General features: G+C 44.1%; 1 long non-coding RNA gene across 1 annotated transcript; it reads left to right on the forward strand.

The window, feature by feature from the left end:
• The first annotated feature begins 1,057 nt into the window (after positions 1-1,057).
• LOC310744719 lies at positions 1,058-6,369 on the forward strand. The gene is made up of 4 exons (XR_014539701.1): positions 1,058-1,213; positions 2,932-3,138; positions 3,281-3,463; positions 6,206-6,369. It is a non-coding gene; the product is annotated as an uncharacterized lncRNA (long non-coding RNA).
• The last annotated feature ends 17,825 nt before the right edge of the window (positions 6,370-24,194 follow it).

Here is a 24,194-nt window from a genome sequence, read left to right on the forward strand (position 1 = left end):
TTCTCAGTTTTTTGCTAGTAGCAGTAAGGAACATAAGCTGGATAAACACCAACAGCAGGATGGTCATTCAGAAAAAATCTAGACATTATTAAATTCCTCAGACATTAAAAGAATGGAATAGCATCATGAGCTACTGCCAAAACACTGTGAATCATGGGAAATCACTTCCAGAATTTATCCCTTCAGAAACTAAGGCCAAAGGTGGGAACCAATACTGTAAATCAGATTTGGATGTGGGGAATGGCCCTTTGCTTTTCTAAATCACTAGAGAACATGTTCAAGGACAGTTTATCCGTGCAATAATGTGATCTGTGTAGCCTTGCCAGTGTCTGCCTGTGAGGCCTGTACCACAATCCTGCTACACAAGCGATGGTCACATAATTTAAAGGTGCATGGGAGCTAGTGAAGTAAGTTGCGTGCCCAGGTCTCCAGTACAGGATATAATTTAAAGCAGGCCATTTGTTCATTTCAGACTCACAAAAAAATAAATAATAAAAAGCAGACGGAGAAAGATTAGCAGAAGTAGAGCTCAGAGTGGTGGTGTTTGTTCATGTCTGCACACGCACTCAGAGGTTGCTGGGGGGGAGGGGCAAGTACGCTTGGGTTTTTCTTGGCCAGATAATTTAAATAGTTTCAGCTCACTATCTAATAGGTAAACATAATAAATCAAATGCACATTTAGAGGCAGAGCAATCTGATTGCTCAGATAAGCAAACCAACCTCCACACTTACTTCCTTTTCATTCCTCCTCTCTCTCTCTCTCTCTCTCTCTCTCACACACACACACACACACACACACACACACACACCACCAGTAACTCTGCTGGAAAGACATCTCTTACACACGCCTTGCCAAGTTCACAAAGTATGCTACAACCTAGCGATGGAAGCCAGTCTCTTTCACCTCGCAGCCTGAGTTGTTAGTAATAAAATACAGTGGAATGTGTGGCCCATAAGCTGCCAGATCTATAATGGGTGTGCGATGGGAGGGAGGGAGGACTTGCTAGGTTAAAGCAGTAGTGAGAAATGTTTGAAAGTGCAGTGGTTAGATGCTGGTGCCAGATAGAAGGCATTTCATGTCCAAGGAGATGACCTGGGGACACATGATACAGAGCCGTGCTGAAGCTAAACAGGTCTGGGTCTGATCAGTGCCTGGAGGGAAACAGCCTGGGAACTTAATGTACGCCGCTCTGAGTTCCATCAGGCAAGAAGGGTAAGATATACATGTAATAAGATAAATACATTAAAATTCTTCCCCACACAGTGTGCCAATCTTGGGGTTGCAAGGATTTGTCCTGGTTTTCCTCATTTGATGATGAGCAGGGACTCATGACTCTGGTTTTTGCCAAAGACTTTTATTTTCAGATCGGAACAGTACATAAGGCAAGTTGCACAAGAGGTCAAAAGCACGGCTAGCACAGGCTAAGCCAATGAACCAATAAGCAACATGCCCCCTGCACTTTCCTTTGGGAGGATGGGGCAGGCCCAAAATTTAGCATAGCAAACGGCCAGGCACTGGGCAAGTAAATGGAAACTCCTGGCTAGGGGAGGGTCATGGATTGGTGTCTCTGTGTCCTAGGTGATGGAGGCAGAGCGGATGCTGGCTTGGCATCAGATTTACTGATGGGCCTTCTGGCGGTTCCCTCACTGCAAGAAGCGAAGTTAGGGGGAACCAGGCAGAGGGCCTTCTCAGTAGTGGCGCCTGCCCTATAAAACGCCCTCCCATCAGATGTCAAGGAAATAACAACTATCTGACTTTTAGAAGACATCTGAAGGCAACCCTGTTTAGGGAAGTTTTTAATGTTTGAAGTTTTATTGTGTTTTGAATATATTGTTGGAAGCCGCCCAAAGTGGTTGGGGAAACCCAGCCAGATGGGTGGGGTATAAATAATAAATTATTACTATTACTATTACTATTACTTACTACTACTACTACTCTCAGCTGCCTTCCCTGAATGGAGTGGCTCCTGTGTCACAGAGGAAGGTTCCAGAGCCAGCTCCTTGGCTGGAGAAGCTGAGAGGTGTGTGTCTGGAAAGGAGGTTATGAAGGGGCAGCACATCACATTACTCCAGTTAAGGCAAAACAGAAACATGCCACACACACATCCCACTGCCACACAACCACCATTGCCCAACCTCTCTTATCTGTGTTGTGTAGGCTTCTCTGCTGGTGGTGGAAGTTACAGGCTGGGTGGCGGAGGCAAGGTGGACACTGTCTCTTAGGCTTCCATCACGCAAGGCAGGCACCTCCGGGCCTGAGGTAATAACACAAACTTCTGAGAGTTTGATAGATCCTCCTTCAGAGGGCGGTTCTCCAGTCCCTAACCTCTGGGGACTCTCATCGGAATCAGACATCTTTTGGAGTTCAAAATCCACTACCCTCATGCCCCTGGGACCTTCCCCAGAGTCCTCCAGATCTATCTTCCCAAGCTCTGCTCACTTACCAGGATCTGACCATGCCCTCCGTCACACCTCCATGTGACTCTTGACATCATCCCCTCTCCCAAGTGCTTCCACACACCCTGTTCATTGGGATTGGGTTTCTCTGGATAACGTTCACAGCTAAGTGAGAGGCATGAATATTGTCTGTGTTCTTACACAGATAATCTTCTGGACTCCAACCCTTACAGTGGATCAGGTATTGAAGCCTTCTGAGATGACAGCGAGAGCTCAGGATCTGTTGCACTTCAAACTTCTCCTGTCTGTCAACCGTGACTGTGAGGAGTGGGGTCTCCTCTCCCTGGGGAGAGAAGGGAATGATGAGAAACAGGGTGCGCTTTCATGGATACAGGGAACAGCAATCAATATGCTACCAGGTTGATCTGATCATCCTGTCTTTTCAGTTGTTCAATGTGGCTGGTTTGAGAATGAAGATATTTTAAGTAAAACTCTTTATGTTTTATTATGTTTAAATCTTCTCTCATAAACCAGAAACAATCACTGGGGACAGTGGTCTAGAAAGCTAAATGGAAATTAACAAGTACGTGAGAGAAGGGAGAGAATATGTGGGTCAACCCTTGACACGTGAATAACCTGCAGTTGTAATTGTAACCTTTTGAGTCTTCCTGCAAATAAATGTGACCTGAGTGCTGAAAGCTGAGAGCAACTGAGACTTCAAAACAAGCAGGTGAAAATTTGGTAGGTGAATAATACATTGATGGGAACACATTGTTCTCTCTCTCTCTCTCTCTCTCTCTCTCTCTCTCTCTCTCTCTCTCTCTCAAAGAACAAGAGAGAGGGAGAGATTCACTTAATACCACACCTCATTGTGTATCTCTAGATCTAACTGCCTCAGGTACAATGGTTATAGAAACACCTTACCAAGCAAGTTGGCCCTAATGTGAAAACTAATGTGTAATGGGACCGCAGGGAACAAGACAGTTCATCTAGTACAACTGAAGCATGAGATTCCAACATGCACCTAAAGCGAGAAAATATTCCACACCAAGAATCCATCTTGCAGGTATGAGTGTCAGTGACTTCTGTTTGCAATCATCAACTCATCCTTTGCTACATTTAGTTTGTGCCATACAGGCTACTTACTTCTTGGAGAATGGAAGAGGCTGGTAGATAATCAGTGAAAAGGAAGCCACGCAGTCATAAAAGCCCAGATTCAAACACTTGCTTCAGACAATTTATTGCACAACCACCACATTTAAAACAAAAGTAACAAACAGAGTTTATCTGAAACGACACTTTAATTACTTTATTATATTGAAGAATTTTATGTACAGTCCCAGCAAGGCTTTATCCCTGCCAAAAGATTTTTTTTTTTATAATGCAATCTGTTGAATTTCTGAAGTCTTTGATGGCATTCCTTCTCTGCCCATTTTCTGAAAGTTGTCCTTGTGCACGGTATAGACTCACAACAGCTTTTTAGAATTGATGCAGACACATGGCACATAATATAGTTATAAGCTGAGGATATTATAAAAAACTAGGTCCTAAATAAAACACATGAAATGAATGGGACTAACAATGAAACTAAAAATCAGAGCAATTAGAGATAGGCAAGCCAAAATAAATGAATCATATGGATAACTCCATGGTCCCTGGGTGTCCCAGAAGCCTTAGGATACAGGAGACCTCTCCATAAGTGGAGACTGGCGAGGAAGTGGAAAAAGAAGCAGAAGACAGAGAATGGATAATTGAACAGGGTGCCTTCTAAATATTTACAACTCCCACCAGCCCCAGCCAGCATGGCCAGGGTCAGGGGGAAAGGGGAGGTGGAGCCCCAGCATATCTGGAGGTCACCTTGTTAACTATCCCCACATTAGAGAGTAAGTAATAGAATCTTAAACTAAATGTGAAACAGAAAAAGTAATGATGAAAAGATCAAAAGTTCATGTAGAAAGAATGGGAGGGAACCCAGACTGAAACCAATGGAAGACGCAAGGAGCTGAGTTACTGATTGGTTATAGTATCATCAGCTACATGATATGCTGTTTAAGTTACAGTATTAAAAAAAATAAATGGATTCCTGGACCAAAGCTCACAAATTGGAAGACAATTATTACAAAATAAGGACAAGCTATTGCCCAAAATGTATAACTTTTTATTAGAATGGGAAACAAAAGATGAGCTAGTCAAAGCTTTAATGACACACTGGGCAATAGGTATAGGACACAACATAGATTTAAGCCTCTGAGAGAAACTTTGGATGAACGATTTGAAATGTGCTGCATGTTATTCACTGAAAGAGAATTATATGAAAATGATTCACAGATGGTATTTATCTCTGAGGAGGTTGGCCAAGATGCATAAAGCAGAATCAGATATGTGTTGGAAATGTAAAGAAATGGAGGGAATGTTTTTTCACATGTGGTGGACATGTAAAAAGGTAAAAGAATATTGGGAAATGATCTATATTGAGTTGAAAAAAATGTTTAAAATAACTTCCCCTGAAAGACCGGAGTCCTTTTTGTTGGGAATAATTCAGACTGAGGTGTCTAAGTGTCAGCAAAATTTATTTGTGTATGCAACAACGGCGGACTGAGTTTTGTTAGCCCAAAAATGGAAAGTGAGGGAGGTCCCAGACAAAGAGGACTGTCAACTTCAGATGTTAGCATATGCAGAGCTTGCAGGTTTAACATACAGAATAAGAGAGCGAGAAGAACATATATTCAAAGAAGAGTGAAAAATATTTATTGAGTATATGGAAAATGATTGTACGCAGCTGAAAACGCTGGCAGCATTAAGATAAAATCAACAGTGTAATTAATGTCTGAGTGATGTAAAAGTTGAGAACTAAAATGGTTATAGCAAAATATGCAGGAATGAAAGATAAAATTGTTGGATATCTGACAGTACGTAAAATGTTTATTTTAAGATGTAAAATTGAAAAACTTAATAAAAACCTTTATATAAAAGTGCATGCTGAAAGAAATATGGTAGTGAGAGGAATGCAAAACAGAACAAGAAGATTGGCAATAAAGAGGAATGACTAGGATCTCATTATAAATTAGTCAATCAAGAGAAAAATGAAACAACAAATCAAAGTAAGAATGGAATTAAAGAAAGTACCCAATTCAAACAATATTTGACAGCTGAAAATAACAAGACTTAGCCAGTTATGGCCTCTGAGAAAAAATGAAGGGAAGGCATAGCACCAGCCTCACTAGCTTGAGGAGAAAGATAAGCGGGAACATCACCAACTGACAAAGTAACAGAAAGAATTGGAAAAGGAGGAATGCTTAAACAAATTTTGACTTTGACAGGTTTAGCTTCAAAAAATCTGTACACAGCTACGAAGAATTCACAGTAAGACAGGATAAATGATCTACAAAAGAACAACACTAAAAAGGAGAATAAGGAAAGACAAGCAGAATGAGCACAGATGTCATAACTGACACTAAAAGACAGAGGAGTGCCTCAACTCTGTGTACACCCTAAATTAAGAGTTGAATCAGGGTGATTTGGGGAAGGCTCTCATATTTCCAAGTCTGACCATGTTATTAACAAGGCATCTCAAGTGGATCAGGGACTCCCTAACCTTCCAACTTGCTTTGCGTCTGTGCCTGTCAAAAAACCTTTCCTCTTCTTACAGACAAAACAAGCTGACTGGAAAAAACACCAAAAACTCAAGAGTGGAAGGAGCAGGAGGCAGGCAGACCTTTCGTGATGACAGACTGTGCTCGTTTTCAATCAGAGGGAATTATTTCCCCAGTGATTTGGGGAAATTAATTAAAATCTGTTTATGTTTCAGGCGGATCGATGCCTTCCGCAAACCAACAGAGAGATGTATCCCCCAAAATCCTTGGAGGAAGTACAAGCCTTCACAATGACTCTAGGGCAGTGCCGGATTTACGTATAAACTAAACAAGCTATAGCTCAGGGCCCCACTGTCTTGGGGGCCCACAAAAAATTTTTAAAGGATAAAAACCTGGATCTACATTTCCAGAAACAGGGACGCAGGTGGCTCTGTGGGTTAAACCACAGAGCCTCGGACTTGCCAATCAGAAGGTCGGCGGTTCAAATCCCTGCGACAGAGTGAGCTCCCGTTGCTTGGTCCCAGCTCCTGCCAACCTAGCAGTTTGAAAACACATTAAATGCAAGTAGATAAATAGATACCGCTCTGGCGGGAAGGTAAACGGCATTTCCGTGCGCTGCTCTGGTTTGCCAGAAGCGGCTTAGTCATGCTGGCCACATGACCCGGAAGCTGTACGCCGGCTCCCTCGGCCAATAAAGCGAGATGAGCGCCGCAACCCCAGAGTCGGCCACAACTGGACCTAATGGTCAGGGGTCCCTTTACCCTTTACCTTTACATTTCCAAAATATAAAATAAAAAACAAATAAAATAAAACTTACATACAGCAACAGTGTTTTGTGTTGTGTATGGACCTATTAGGTCCATAAATTACCATATCTCATGTATTCAACACAAAAAAACAGTGACAATTTGTTGTTGACAAAGGACAGCTGGACATATAAAGGGCCCCATTACCTTCAGTAGCTTAGGGCCCCATCAAACGTAAATCCGGCCCTGCCCTAGGCATAACAACCCTTCAGGGTAACATTTCCCCCACTCAAGTCTTTATGGGGATATTCAATAGAACAGAGTCTTAATTTGTTACAATATCTCACCACAATCCCACCCTGTCATTCCTCATGTGATCTTTTAAATGAGATTTTTTTTTGGGGGGGGGAGTAAAAAAAACCCACCCTTAGGCATAGACTGACAGTATGTTCATTTGAGAGGTCTTCTATTTGGGGAGTTGGGGAGGTAAGTCATGTTTTCTTACATCAGGTTTCAGCCCTGAACTGCTGGGTGACTAACGAGATACATATAAAGATACTGCACCCTCTGCTCTTATTGGTTAAGAACTAAACCTACCAGATGGCTCAGTAAAAAGATAAGCAGAGGGGAAAATGCCCTCCACAAGACATCCCTCCCACATGAAGCATGCAACATGGAGAGAGGCAGCGGCAGAGAGAGTATGGCCCTGGATCAGTTGGGAAAGGAGAGAAGTGAAACTGGATTTAGAAAGGGAAAAGGCTGTGCATTTATTGTGCAACAATTTTCACAGTAGCCTTTAAAGCTCTGTTTCTTTAATTAACTTAGGAACAGTAGCAAAAATGACCAACTTTCGTGATACTGTTGCCCAAACGCTGACCTCGCATGTCTATTCATTTGTGCATTCAGTTACCGCAGCATCAGATGGCAACTTCCATGAGGGACACAAAACTAAGGCTATTGGTGATGCTACAGCCGCCACACAGTTACATATGAAAAAGGTATATGGAAATTGGTATGGAAACAATGGGGAATGATGGGAAGGGAGGGAGAATTGGTAGGTTATTGGGTCCCAATAAGTCTAGAGGTGCCAGTGAAACTCTATACTAGCCTCAGAGAGCAGAAAAGTCAGAGACTGAGTGGAAAAGGCTACTTGGGAAGCAGGGGACTGACTCCATCTGAAGGCAAGTCTCTCTCTCTCTCTCCACACACCTTTCCTGGTTCAGCCTGCCCCCAAACTCCCCTGATTTATCATGGGTAAAGATGGAGGAGGAATTTGATTCAGTTCACACTGCAAAGTGAATTTGGCTAATTTGAAGTTTCTGAAACAATGAGCAAACTGGAATTCACCATGCAAAAGGCGCACCTCTCTGAATTTCTCAATGAAGTTCTCCAACCAAGTAATATGTACAAAAATGCATATACTAGCGCAATGTGTGCATAATGCATATAAGTGAAACCAACATACAGAAATGGATCTAAATTAGGGGAAATTGCTTTGTGAAAATAAATATATTAGGAGAGAGAATCTCAGGCACTGCTCCTCTTAGGACTCAGCTATACAGCTGCAAATAAAATGTTTTAAGTGTAGTTTAAGTGCAATATGCAATGTGACACTACATGGCAATGGTGAGGCTTATGGAAAATTCAATGTATTTCTAAAAACGGTTTTTAAAAAAGCATTTTCAGAACTGTTTTTTATATGTGTGTAGATTCCGCCTTAGTCTTCTACAATCCTTCCCCTGAGAACCAAAATGCATTACTGCACATGGATCCCCTGGGATGGCTGAACTTGCAGGGAGACCAAGAAGACATCTAGGAAATGCTTCAGAAAACCACAAAGTCTTCAAGAAGACCTGATTATCTATAACAGTCTCCCTTATGGAATTAGTTTAACTTGGATAAGGAGTTTGCACCACTGCCTGGTAAAAAGGGAGAGAGAATGGGTCCCTTCCTCTTTCTTTATATTGGTGGGGAAGAATAAAGAAGAAAAATGAAGCTCTCTTCCCTCCTTACTGTCCAAGTGACAAACAAACAGGTCAATTTTGTTTTATCCTCCCAAACAAAAAGAGGCCTCTTCTTTCCCTTAGCGCTACCTGTTAAGTGAGGCCGTGGACACAGTGAGCAACCTGGGCAGGTGGGAGAGGAAACAGTACTCTGGAGTAGCCATTGCCAACTCATCACATCAGAGGTCTTAAAATAGGTGAGGCAGGGGCCTAGCATAGCATTGTTGTTATTGTTGTTGTTTAGTCGTTTAGTCATGTCTGACTCTTCATGACCCCCTGGACCAGAGCACGCCAGGCACTCCTGTCTTCCACTGCCTCCCACAGTTTGGTCAAACTCAAGTTGGTAGCTTTGAGAACACTGTCCAACCATCTCGTCCTCTGTCGTCCCCTTCTCCTTGTGCCCTCCATCTTTCCCAACATCAGGGTCTTTTCCAGGGAGTCTTCTCTTCTCATGAGGTGGCCAAAGTATTGGAGCCTTCATGATCTGTCCTTCCAGTGAGCACTCAGGGCTGATTTCCTTCATAATGGATAGGTTTGACCTCCTTGCAGTCCATGGGACTCTCAAGAGTCTCCGCCAGCACCATAATTCAAAAGCACCAATTCTTCGGCGATCAGCCTTCTTTATGGTCCAGCTCTCACTTCCTTACACCACTACTGGGAAAACCATAGCTTTAGCTATACGTACCTTTGTTGGCAATGAGATGTCTCTGCTTTTGAAGATGCTGTCTAGGTTTGCCATTGCTTTTCTCCCAAGAAGCAGGCATCTTTTAATTTCATGGCTGCTGTCACCATCTGCAGTGATCATGGAACCCAAGAAAGTAAAATAGCATAGCATAGGGAATGCTAAAAGGGTGGCATACAAATTTAATAAATAATAATAATGAAATCCCCTGGCCTTGCACAAAGAGGCAAGTCTGTGGCTTGAACTTCTTCAGTCCACTCTGCAGTTTTTGGCAATGCAGAATGAATCCTTTCAGCACCCAACACTAGTTTTAGAAAACTGAAGAAGAAAAAGGTATTATGAGATATACACAACACATAGAGGAACATTCTGCCCTTGCCCACTCCCCACTCTTTTTGGAAAGGATTGCAATTTTTCCTTTATTTTTTTAAACAGAAACAAAGAAACAATAATTCTTTGTGTGTGTTTTTCGAACCAGGATAAGGAAACTGGAAGCTGCTGCACTAAATCCCAGTCAAGGCTTCAAGTGGTTATTAGACTGAAAATAGAACAGACTTTTAAAAAGAGCTCAAGATCGTACAGGAAAAAGTTGATAGATCTCCAAAAGTGAAGGTTAAAAGGTATTAAAACATGCAGAGACTAAGAGTGCAAGTGAAGATCCGGAGGCAAGCACAGGCAAAGAAAACCAAACGGTTGTTGGAGGAAATCTGCATAAACTGTGCCAGTACATCCTGCCCTCCATGCAGGGGCAACTGAGGGCATCATTAGAGAAAACAAGCATAGTCCTTATGAAGAAAAGAAAGCTCCGTAAAATTAGCAAAGATGCAAAAAGACAGATAGCAGTTAAGCATATTAAACAGGCTTCAGCAAAACTCTCAAGCTTGGGGCTGCAGGCTTGAAAACTGAAGACAGATGGACTTACTGAGTGAAATGTTTGTAAGATCTGGCTGCGTAGACTAGACACATGAACAAGCAGGTGAGTTTTAAAGAGACTCATTCTGCTCGTATCTAGCTATGTTCAGAGAATCGTAGAACACTTGCCTCCAGGCCTTCACCGACCATCCAGTCACAGCAGCTAAAGTTGCTCCATTGTTGATAGAATTCATTGTACCAGCTTTGAAAAGAAATGCCAGAGTGATTCCTTGCATATCTCCATTCCTTTCAATGCCCGAGGAAGGCTCTGAAGCACCCACAGTAGTTCGTAGCCCACTAAGCCACTGTCTATTGAATTAATGGACCAAACTTTGCCATGTTCATGAATATCAAATGAGTCTACTATGAGTGAAACATAGTTGATTATTACCTTCATAATTTTTGAACTTGGCACAGGGAATGTGTAAGAGATATCAAGAGTGAGCCACCCGATTGTGTTTTCCCATTATAATTCATGAGGTCTCAGCCTCAAGCTGTAAGCTTCCTTCAAAGTCAAAACTGTCAGACACCCAGAATGACTATTCCCCCCACCCTCCTCAAGCACAGATTCCTATAAAAGTTGGAAGAAAGTTTACCTAAATAAAAATCCAGCATGTCACTGACACATGTATAATTAGCTAAGAATTATTCAAGAGAGGAAACACTCTCTTTTTAAAATAATATATTTTTTAAATAATATTTGTATGAGTTTTCAATTACAGTTCAATAATAGCCTCATTATAACAATACCAATTTATACTACAATTACTAATACCAATCATTCAAATACCAAATTATGTAATTTAGTTAAAGTGCCCCCTCGTGTGCTAGATTTGATAATTTTCTTTATTTTTGCATTCCAAAATCTTATTAATTTCAATTACATTCCCATAATCATAATAAGCGCTCATACAACAGCAATATTAATAACTTATATTTGTGTTGACACATTAAATGATTTATAAAAGTACAAGTGAGGAACTCAAACTATATCTTTGTTCTTCCTGTGTGTGGCAATTATTCTGTCCATGGTGTTTCTTCCTGTCCTTGTAAGATGTTATGTCTTTCTTTCCCCCGGTTGTTGCTGTTATCCATCATGCCTTGGGCAGAGCTGATATCCCATTGTTGTTCCAGAAATTTCTCCATCGTTCCATCCCGTGCTATGTTGTTTTGCAACTTTAACATTGGCTGCAAAAGTCACTCTGTCCCAGGAAATGTTACCTGTTGTCAACATTTTTCTCTGAGCCTGGGAAGAAAAGAAGTCTGTCGAACTGCAGATGACTCAATAACAAACCTTATCAGTTCCTTGGCAGTTCACAGACTCCTTTCATCCTTCCTTCCAGTAGAAGATATATGAGCAATTATATATCCAATTAAATTAAATTCCAAGTCCTCTTAGCGTTCTTCAGTTCACTTCATAAATAATAAAGGATGGGGAAGAGTCAGCTCTAAGTTTCCATCATAAACCTTTTGCAAAACAGAGCTTCCCTCCCTTTTTCCTTTTTTTACACACACAGTTCCCTTTGATATTATATTCCATATTTATAATCAATTTCTTCCATCCTCGCTTGTACAAATATAATTTGAACTAACATTCAGAGGAGGGTTGCTGAATCATATATGTAGAGAAGAAAACTTTAAATAATGAAATTGTAGGCTCCCCTCCCCCCACCGTCTTTTGAACTGAATGAAGTCTTATCTCAAGTTCTAACCTTTAAGTCCTTGCATTTAGTTTGTTCCGCAGATTGTGATCTCATGTCTTCTAGCACACGCCTGTACTTTAGTCAAATTAAGCTCTAATTAACAGGAGAGCCTCTGCTTCGTAATGGCAGCATTGGAGGGTTTTCGGCAGGTGAAGTGCTTTTGCACTCAGCGCCTCCCTGCCCCCCACATTCCATGCCGGAGCAAGAATCAGGTACCCAGACAAACTGCAAGTGAAGCCCATTCCTTCCTGTCCCTGGGGGGAATTTGCAAGGATAATTACCCTCAATCATCCTTGTTTTTCCTTCACCAACGATCACCTGCTCTCATGGGGTCTGCCTCCATTAAGGCAGAGCAGAACTGGAAGCCCGGGAGGAAACACTCTCATATCTAAGTTCCTTTTTATTTTCTTAGAAGGAAATGTAGAAATGTTCAGATGGCCTGAGAATATGATAAACTCTGAGATATTAAATTGCACAAACCTCAGAGTCTGATCCACCTTGTTATCAGCAGTATTATCTCTCTCTCTCTCTCTCTCTCTCTCTCTCTCTCTCTCTCTCTCTCTCTCCTCCCTCCCTGTCTTGCAACTTATATGTTGCCATTTTAATCAAAAGATCACTTCATCAGGAAAGAGCTTGCAATTTTAACATTATGAAGATGTTGTCAGCAAAGGTTTTCAGTGGTGTTTTTAATTGCTTGGAAAGTATTTTTGCTCTTCCTTTTCACACATGTAATTACATCAGTGTTGCTCCTGCAATTTTTTTCAAGGAGCTAACCCACAATTCCTAGGTGGTGAACATGACTGGGGAAGTGGTGTGGGGCTTGCAGATTCTGCCTATGAAAGTTTTAAGTGCATTTGTGAACAAAGCAATGGTCTGGTCTGTCAACATATTCTAAGAATCTCTTGCACAATTTTCCTGTGGCTGTCAGGGAGGCAAGAGTGAGGAAAGGCAGGGTGACAAAAGCCAATATTAGAGGAACAAAAATTTAATCCATGCTATAGAACCTTAATATACTGTAACTGTAAGCTAGGGAAATTAATGGGGGCTTGCCAATTACGTCTCACGACCCCCTGGAGCTGCCTTGCCAGAAGATCCTGGATGCTAAAAGTGGTGTAATGTACTGGTATATAAACCCTTTTTGGTGCTTATAATAAATTTATCCTCTGATTTCCTCCACTAATAAACTGGGCCACATCTGGATACTGATTGTGCACGTTTGATTTCTTGTTTTGCTGATTAATGTTATATTATTGTTGTTTTTTCCATTTGTAACTTCTTTTCTTATGTGTCACTTTGAGGCCTCTTTAGCCTACAAAGCAGTCTATACAAAATATCCAACTTGAATTGTTCAGCTTCTCCTCTGCAAATGAGGTAATTGTCTTACTTGGACACTTACTGTAGTCTACTGTGACACTGTAGCTGCCATAAATGTGGCTGGTATAATCTGTATTGGCTACTGCTAGTATGGTTGTTGCCCATTCTGAATAGTATACTAAACCATGGCATACTGGGATGGCTGCTTAGTTCTCCCTAGTCCTTTTAGCTCAGCATGGCAGCTATGCTAAGGTTTGTCTTAGCATATCATCTGCACCCAGGCTTGTGTCAAGCCCTCTCCTCCTTAACTGAACCTTGGCTAGAGTATGTGGTTAAGGAGCAGTTAACTTAACCACAAGCACAGGTTTGGGCAACACACTAAAGCAAACCTTGGCTTAGCTGCTGGTCTACACCAAGCTAAAAAGATCACAACTGTGATATCTTACCTAGGACCCCACATATTCCCACATTCATGCTAAGGCTTGGTTTGACATAGCATTATGTCCCAGATGAATCCTCTTCTCCTTCCTCTTTATCAAGACAGCAAGTCTTCTGTTGTTGTTGTTGTTATTGTTGTTTTCATGACATAATAGTGCATTCTCTATGTCATGTGCTTTTTCTGTGTTTTCTGGTAGAGTCTCTTGTTTTGATGCCTCTGTGGTCCTGGGACATTTTATGACTGCAGGCTAAGGTTGAATGAACAGAAGCACCTTTCTGTGGCCTGGACTTTTGTTTGGAATTTGCTTATGAAATCTCTCTGGCTCTAACTAGGCTTTAGGTGTAGATCCTCTAAGTTCCTCAATGCTGCTTCCATGGCTGTTGCCAATTCCAGAGTTTTGACCCGGACCAAGTTTACTTCTTCCAGTAACAGGCTTTGATTGTTCTCATCGTTCGGTCGACAAACAAATCTATCTCTCAGCAGATCCTCCAGGACACTGACAAACAAGGAGGGTTCAGATAGCTTTCTGAAAACATCAATATATTGAGATACTGGCTCCTCTTCTCATTCTATAGTAAAGTTTAAAATGTCCCTCAATTGTGTCTTCACTGTACTCCATGCCCTATGCAGATTGGCAGTTTATACATGGGGAGGGCAGAGGCTGGGATCCTGTCTGCTTTTCTACCCCACCAGGACATCTACCCTATATGCATCTGGCTCCATATGAATGATTTGCACCTAGGGAGGGGATAAGAATTCAGTTTCGTTTGCATTCATGCTTATACACATGTTCATAAGGATCATAGAATTGAAGAGTTGGAAGGGATCCTGGTGATCATCTAGTCTAACCCCCTGCAATGCAGGAATATGCAGAAGCCCCATATGGGGATCGAACCTGCAACCATGGCGCTATCAGTACCATGCTGTAACCAACTGAGCTAAGCTGTACTTCCTGAAACAAAACACAGCAATCCTTCAAAGTTTGCACTTCTCTGAATTTTGTGATGCAGTTCTCCAACAACAATGAAAATGCATGCATTTGGGCGTAGCGTGTGTAAGAGTGCATATATCTTATTGAAAATAACAAAAATCAATTACATCCTGAAAAAATGCATGCGAAAATGTGTATATTCAAAACTGAAATGCCGAATAATTTTTATGAGGATTTAGAAAGAAAACAACAACAACTGCAAAATTTTGCAGAAATGTGGTGAATTGAATTTAAGATTGGAAATATGAGCAGCTGGGGGACACCAAAACTGACATGCTCATCCATCCCTATCAACACATTTCATTTTTTAATTTTTGCATCTACAAAGTCAATGCATGAGAGATGTGTATGTAGACCCTTAAACTCATGCATGTCAGAAATGTTGAGGGAAAAGGAAGGAAGAGATTGGGTAGACAGGTCATGGTTCCCCTTTGGGAGAAAAAGGTATTTACCCCATCCAACTAGAGAGCCCAAGTTTCCTAGTACCATATATATTTGGTATATGTGGCCCCCCAAAAGTATTTTTTTAAAAGTGCTGTCATTCCACACCAGCAATTTTCTAGCAATGATATTTTCTCTGAAACACTTATCTGACTCCCCCCCACCCCCATTGGAAGGGTGTAGGCAGTAAAACATGCAAAGGAGCCAATCGTGCAGTATATCCACAGAGTACGGATGTTTATTTTGTTCTCGCTCTGCCAAAAATGTGATTTCTTTTACTGCCTGGCATCATGTTCTTGGAAGCCTCCTCTCACTGAAACAAGAGATAAGCTTCATCTGTGGAGGCAGGGGAGGAACCGAAACAGTCAACCATCCATTCCATCGCTGGAAGAGCCTTCGCTTCTCAAGTCTGCACAAGAGTGAACCAAGCAGGGAAAACAGTCATAAAATGAAAGAAAACCAAGGTGGATTGAAAAGGAAGAAAGATCAAAGAGACCTGAAAACAATGCTCTACATAAGAACATCGTGTTCACTTAATGTAAACATGGGGGGGGGAGGACTCTTAACACCAATTTCTTCTGTTTTGGTTTTCATTTTTAGAGCAACAGGTGAGGAACGTGGCCACGCACAGGACTTGACTCCCATCAGCCCCAGCTAGCCTGGTCATTGGTCAGGGACGATGGGAGTTGGGGTCCATGAGGATTTGTTGGGCCACAGGTTCTCCAGGCCTGCCTTAGAGGTTTTGAAGAGGGATATATTTTCATTCTCTGTGCAACCTGTATATCACCAGTGGGGAAAACCTCCAGTCCGCAGGCCTAATTAAGTTCATCAGGACTCCCCATTTGGCCAGCAAGGCCATTTTAGTCAAGCTGTGCCAACCAGCGCTATACCAGATGTCATGCAAGATGACAGGTGAAGACATGGCACAGGGTTTCACAAGCTCTCGTGATCAGCCAGTGGCTTCACAAGACCTGATAAGCAGTAAAGTGCTGCTCGCTGGACTCTGCTGATTGCCAGCCTTGTGAAGCTCAGTGCATGGCTGATAGCTGGATCTTGCAAAGCCCTATGCACAGTGCTCTGTAAGTGCCAATGATCAGCTGATTACCAGTGTTTGGTGGGCTGTGCCTTTGCCTGCACAGATTCATTTCAAACCATGTGGGCAAAAAAGGGTCGCCTGATATCATGATAGTGATTGATAAGGTGGCAGTCCTGCTCTTCTGTCGTACGTGGTCTGTGGGGTTGAGGGGTGGCAGAGATAATGATCTGGCCCGATGGGTAGGTCAGTGTGGTGCAAATGCACCAACAGGCATGTCAACCTCCCTGCCACCTTGTCCCTCTCCTGCCACAAAGCAACAGCAACTCCTGTGCAAGGAAGCCAATGCAATGCCCATGCACCACCCAGCAAGCTGCATCTAACTTTATAGGAACATGTTGAGATTCCTGCGTTGCAGCACATTGGGCTAGATGACCCTGGGGATCCCATCAAACTCTATAATTATATGATTCCATGTACTCCCTACCACTACCAATTTTTCACACATTTCAGGCTCTTCTCAATGCCTACTGCTTCACCTGGAAGAAAATCAGCAACTTGGTCAGCAGTTTGCTTTTGAGTAAGTGCAGGGAATGGAGGGAGCTGTTGCTGGTGTGTGTGTGTGTGTGTGACTTTTTTATTTCATTGTTAAAACAGCTTTCAATGGCGTGTCACTCGTATTTTTTTAATTTGTAAACCACCTCAAGTTTGATTTCGTCATAGAAAGGCAGGGTATAGAATGCCACAATACAGAAATAAATAAAAACCCTCCTAAATCTAATTCTGGCTCCTGTTGATTGTATGCCTCCTGTCTCTTACAAGAAGTTACCATAAGCTTAGGAAGGAGGGGGAGGCAGATGGCCCTCCCCAGGGGGTGGACTTATCTCAAAGGCTGCTAGTTGCAAGACCCAAGCGTGACCTAGAAGAGCTTTGCTTTATTTCTTCGTCTTCTTTTCCAGCCCTCTGTTGCCCTAAGAGTTGATTGCCCATTCTTTTGTTCCTTTCTCTCTGTCCGTTGGAACATGTTTATGCCAATAACAGCACAGCTCATCTTTTATAGCTAGGAATGTGCATGTCTGTGTCTCCTCTTGCAGCACCAGCAAGATATAAATACTGAAGTCAGTCTCTAGCTTCCCAGCTTTGGGACTCAAAGTCCAACATTACCGTAAATGTTCTGAACCGTGTTTACCATGGTCATCTCGGTTTCCCTCGGTGCTAAAAATGTTGCAAAGCTGCTAGCTGCAGCAATACACATCACCTAACTGGAAATGTGTTGTTGTTGCGTGCTGAGGTCCCCCAAAACACCCCTACCCCAATAACTGACACATCACTCATAAATTTTTGTTTAAGGTTTTTGGCATAGTTTTGGCCACAACTTTATTAAACATACAAATTGTGAGTGGTTGCTTAGGCATTGGTTATGACTATCTGTCCCCCCGCCTGGGGACAGAACTGACTTCCGGGCACCACCGAAAGACAGTGTGGAGGAACAAGATCAGGGATAACTGGAGCTGCGACACAGACCCTCAGCTTCTCCCCGCATGCTCCCAGGAGCTTACGCGGCCCGCACCCTGCACCAAGGGTTTGGACGAGAGGATGGTAAGCCCCTGAATTCCTTTAACAGAATTCCCATGCAGCAGCAGCATTGGAGGGGCAGGCACAGCCAATCCATACCCCTCCACCAACCAATTTAAACCAATGCCTAACCGCCAACCTTACAAGTTGTGACGATTTGCTACGCAGTAGGCAAAAACCAAATGGCACACACTAATCAGCCAAATGGAAAAATTCCTACCAGGCCCCCGCACCAAGACGGACGACCCCATGATAGGCATAGCAAGGTCAAAGCACAAGCCCAAAAGGGAGGGCGGGCGGGCGATCCGGTTCCCACATTGAAAGAGAAAGCAGCTTGCTGTGAACCTTGTTTAAATAGCCTGTTCCCACCCCCAAATTGGCAACATCAATTTTATCCCAGCAACTCAAACAGCCAATCCTTGCCAGGCCCCTCTATCTTATACTGCCTGGCAACTATGGGGTGTCTTGCTAGGCCCCATCCGCAACACGTGCTCTCCTTTAGTGAGAACACGCTTTGCGTGCTGAGGTCCCCCAAAACACCCCTACCCCAATAACTGACACATCACTCATAAATTTTTGTTTAAGGTTTTTGGCATAGTTTTGGCCACAACTTTATTAAACATACAAATTGTGAGTGGTTGCTTAGGCATTGGTTATGACTATCTGTCCCCCCGCCTGGGGACAGAACTGACTTCCGGGCACCACCGAAAGACAGTGTGGAGGAACAAGATCAGGGATAACTGGAGCTGCGACACAGACCCTCAGCTTCTCCCCGCATGCTCCCAGGAGGTTACGCGGCCCGCACCCTGCACCAAGGGTTTGGACGAGAGGATGGTAAGCCCCTGAATTCCTTTAACAGAATTCGCATGCAGCAGCAGCATTGGAGGGGCAGGCACAGCCAATCCATACCCCTCCACCAACCAATTTAAACCAATGCCTAACCGCCACAGAGCCTTAGCTCACCGCCAAACCACTCACAAATGCAACCCTTCCTTCAATCCCAAAGCAACCGTAGCCAACCAGGAGTCGTTCCCTATAGGGGAAAGATGTACCCTAAAGGGGGCAGCAGCCTTGAAGGCAATCACAGGGTGCAAAATCACGGAACCACCTGAAGCAAGGACCTATTTTATTTTACTTTATTATTTATTTTATTTTATTTTATTTTCCACTGCCTTATTAACATGCTTTCCGGCCTCTTCGGTGGTAGTTTGTCTAGGCATTGGTTCCCGACTAGCTGCACCTGACCTCAGCAGGGCAGCACTGACGACTGGGCCCCACCATATCGTCAGTACAAGCAAACATTGTGGGGGAGCAATGAATCCCAAAGCAACCGCATCCAGCCAGGTGTTGTACCCCATAGGGGAAAGATGCACCCCATCTGCCCTAAAGAGGGCGACAGCCTTGAAGAAAACAGCAATATCACAGAGCCACCTAAAGCAAGGACCTATTTTATTTTATTTGTTATTTTATTTTATTTACTTTATTTATTTTATTTTATTTTCCACCGCCATATTAACATGCTTTCTGGCCTGCTCGGTGGTAGTTTGTTTAGGCATTGGTTCCCGACTAGCTGCACCTGACCTCAGCAGGGCAGCACTGACGACTGGGCCCCACCATATCGTCAGTACAAGCAAACATCGTTGGGGAGCAATGAACCAGAATCAGACTCAAGCTCACCCCAAATGCTCCCAGGGACTCTTGCGTGGCCCTACCCCTCGAAAGGGGTTGACAAAAGCATGGCAAATCCTTGGATTCCTTTAATGGAATATCTTTGCACATTGGAGGGGACAGGTGCTCCAACCCCCCCTCCAGATCACCTTGAACCAATGCCTTAAACTATTTTGAGTCCAGGGAGAGCTGCCATCAACTCGAACCAAGCCCTCTTGCATGCAGGAATGCAAACTTATGCTGGAGGAAGACGGCAAATCATTCTCGCCTAGCTGTACCACCAGCACTGCGGGAGGACCTGCACAGGTCACACTTGACCGCACCAAAGGAAGGATCTCCTCCCAAAGCATTCCCCATCTGGACATCCAGTATATGTTCACATGGGCAGGAAGACTGAGATGGCGCCCCAGTCCAGACTCGTCAGCGCGCTTGCCAGCCGAGTGTATGCTATGGCCCAAGTGCGCCCAGCTGCTCCTATGAAAAAAGGAAATAACAGACAAGCATCAGCACAGACATCATTGTGACACTTCCTGATATAACCCTTGTCATCGTCAGACTTCCAATGACCCGTATTCACAATCCTGTCTGCTGACAGGCCCCCAGTGTGCAGCCTTTGCAGCAGCCCTATTCGGAAGGAATGAGGCGTGTTCAGTGGTAGGCAAGCCGCAGGCCGTAATAACTGGTGCACGACGTAAGCACATTGATGCCTGGCTAACAGGAACCCATTTTCATGCACTAGGAGCGGGCCAGCCCCCAGGGGAATGAAAGCCAAATATTTCTGGTATCCATAACTGGGCAAGGGCCCTCCTCACCTGTACGGGAAGCCTGATTGTGGCACTCCTGCCCACTAAGTCTGTTTTAGAGTTCCCAACTCTAATGACAAGCTCCAAAGCAGATAAGGAAAAGTCCTGAAGCAATAAGCCTCCAGACTCTCAGCCCCGTGCTGGCTCCAACAACCATTTCCCCAACCCTCAGTGCACCAAAATGCAATGGAATACTGAAAGGAATCTCGCCTTGATCTTTTACCAGCAGATAAGCTTTAGCTTGTTGCAGATACTGCATAGGTAAAATTGACCGACTTCCTGCCCACTGTCCTATGAGGTCGGAGCCTATTCCAACCTTCCAAGGCCCTGCGCACTACAAACTTTATACAAGGGTCTCTGAAAATTAAAGCTTCAGTATAACAGACATTGCAGCGGACTGAATTCTTATAGTTATAACAGCATGCCCAATCTGCAGCAGGTGGACCAAATACTGCAGGATCTGCTCAGAGGATGGGGGCCAGATCTTCTGAATGGCCGAGGACTGCCAGCTTAAGGCTAAGAAATCCAACCAGGCCTTCCCATAAGAGCTAAAAGCAGAAAGGGAAATGGAAGCTGCTGCTCTCTGTAATTACTAATTGTTGTCAAAATGCCACAGGTGGTCTGGAAAAGTCTGGCAGTAGCTGAGTGTCTGGAGCCCAGGATCCGAAGCACTCCATCTGAAAATGGGATAGAGTGTCAGTGACATCATTAGAGGATCCCGTAATCAGGAGAGCAGAAAGCACAATATTAAACCTTAAGCGGCGCAGCTCAAAAGCGTGAGCGGAGGGGCGGAGACTCTGCTGGAGCGTGAGGACTGTTTTGCCAAGACGCTCACCACTACCTGGTTATCAGACCAAAAGCAGATCTGATGTTCACTGAACTCCTCGGGCCACAAGTGAACTGCTACTACAATGGGGAAAACTCAAGAAAAGTTAGGTCACATGATTGCCTCACCATACCGGGCTTGAGGCCATGGCTTTGCACACCAGCAGCCCCTGAAATAAAAAACCAAAGGGCAAAGATCCAGCAGCATCAGCATGAACCTGAAAATCCCTGTGCAAGTTCCAGGTATCCTGCCATGGCCAACTACTATTGCATACATTTAGGAATTGCAACCATTGCATGAGATCCCATTGCATGTATGAGAAAGGTAAGGGGACCTCAGGCCGCAGGCAGCCTGGCCTAGTGGAAAGGGAAGGGGCGGCCTGGGGCAACCACTCTGCATGCAAGATTAATTAAGTGACCCAGCAAGATCGGATCTGATGAAGCATCACTTGCTACAGAGGAAGTATTACAAAATAACTTCCTTCAAGGCAGACAGCTTCTCCATAGGCAAGTGGTATGTTTTAGCAAACAATATCCATCTGGATCCCTAAATAAAATGGGAATATGGGCAAAAGGTATTGAGGTATTGCTTGCCAGCTTCCAGCCCCTGCTTGGGCAGGGGGCATCTTGTGCTGCCATCATAATACGTAAATTTACAGGGCCGACGCTGGCCAGAACCCCTAAAGAAGTCCCGACAAAGCTGCTGCCGAGCCAGCTTCCTTTTCAGACACACACTCTGTGCAATGCAACTACACACTCCATGCAACACAACTACACACTCCGTTCAATGCAACTACACACTCCATGCAATGCAACTACACACTCCGTTCAATGCAACTACACACTCCGTTCAATGCAACTACACACTCCGTGCAATGCAAAAACGCACTCTGTGCAATGCAACTACCCTCCGTGCAATGCAACTACACTCCATGCAATGCAACTACACGCTCCGTGCAATGGAACTACACACTCCGTTCAATGCAACTACACACTCCGTGCAATGCAACTACACACTCCGTGCAATGCAACTACACACTCCGTGCAATGCAACTACACACTCTGTGCAATGCAATTACACACTCTGTGCACTGCACACCCTCCATTCAATGCAACTACACACTCCGTGCAATGCACACACACTCTGTGCAATGCAAAAAAGACACTCTGTGCAATGCAACTACACCCTCCGTGCAATGCACACACACTCTGTGCAATGCAACTACACACTCCATGCAATGCAACTACACACTCTGTGCACTGCACACCCTCCATTCAATGCAACTACACACTCTGTGCAATGCACACACACTCTGTGCAATGCACACACACTCTGTGCAATGCAACTACACACTCCTTGCAATGCGCCCACACCCACACTCCGTGCAATGCAACAACACACTCCGTGCAATGCAACTACACTCTGTGCAATGCACACACACCCTCCATACAATGCACACAACCTCCGTGCAATGCAAATGCAAATCTCTCATGCAATGCAATGCAAATGCAGCTCGTGCAGCGCTGTGCCCTGCAACGCACAGAGCAAACTGCAATGCGGGCATGCAAAGGTGCTTTCTCCCGCTTGCATATTGCAAACGTGGCGCCTGTTACATCCCTCGCAGTGAGGGAACCACCAAAAGACCCTCGAAACTGGACCTAAGTGTCCAGGTAGAGCAATGGGGGAGCATGCAGTTGTCCCATATAGGGACCAATCCTGCAACCTAGGCATTACCGGCACTATGCGCTGACCAGCTGAGCTATCCAGGATGATCCCTAAAGACCCAGGACAGCCTCACCCTGACCCCTGTAGAGGTCCAAGGTGATGTCTGAATCATCATCCCTGCTCCTCTTTGCCCTCCTCCTGGATTGCAGCCTTCAAAAATGCTTCCTTCTGGAAGAAGGCACCTGGGGCGTCCACAAGTCATCCCCTGCAGGAGAGGCAAGCTCTTGAGGCATCTGCAAAAGCCCTGTCATAGTCCGCAAAAACTAAACAATGTAAGGAACCAGTGAAACCAATGCTTCATGGACCACATGGGGACACTATTCAGGCCGGAAACGCTTCCAGGCCATCGAATTCTAGGGCAAAGCCCTAGGATCACATGCTAGGCCAGGCATAAATGTTTCCAGTGAAATAGCAGAGTTGAGGTAGCCCACAGCTTGTCCAGGTACCCCTGCTTGCCCTTTTAGAGGGAAGCACCCCTTCAAGAAACCCAAAGTTCTTTTTTCACAAATGGGCCGAACTACCCAGCAAGAGAATAGCCCAAAAGGAGCAATTTGTTTTGTTTTGTTATAACAATGGCTAAGAGGGGGATATGAACCCTGTCTCCAGGTCCTAGTCCTACTCTTTAGCCACTAACCCACAATGGCTCGTCTCTAAAATGGCAGTCGCCACTATCAGGGCAAAACAAACTTAGTGAAAATAAACTTGTTCAGAAACAGCATAGTTCAAGAGCATATACAGAGTGCTCATAGACATTGGAGGCACAGAGAGCCTCTGCCGCCCTGTCTGCCTCAGATATACATTAGCAGCAACTGAGCCTGCAAGCAGGTACATTCTTATAGAGAGGTCAGAGACTTAAAAATTAACTGCTACCTGTAGCAGACTTAGGCTTGGAAGTTATGTGCAGGCCAAATAGGCCTCCCTGCCTCTGCTCTTGAGAATCTTAGTCTCATAGCAATATTAAAGGAACTCAAAATAGTGCTCCCGCCCAAGGCTAGATTAAAATTTGGCCAACAGCGCTGCACACACTCAAATAAAGCCAACCTTCGGGGGTGCTATAAACGAAAGTGATTCCAGCTAAGCTGGGAACAGCCCTGACTAGCCCCACAATTTACAACAGGAGAAATGGGGGAAACCTTTTTTGCGAAAGAAAGCCCCTAACGGGGGCTCTCTCCCTATTGGGAAAGGCAAGCCACAGATACAGGGAGAATCTTCCCACAGGGCAGGGCAAGGGATGGGGTGGGAAATCGAATAGGAAAAAGGGGAATTAAATTATTTAAGGGGCTAAAGAGGATTAAAAGAAGGGGGAAATAAAGAAATGTAACCAGACAATGAGAAGATTGCAT

This window comes from Podarcis filfolensis, assembly GCF_964270895.1.
Source record: "Podarcis filfolensis genome assembly, chromosome: 11".
In the NCBI taxonomy this organism is placed as follows: Eukaryota; Metazoa; Chordata; class Lepidosauria; order Squamata; family Lacertidae; genus Podarcis; species Podarcis filfolensis.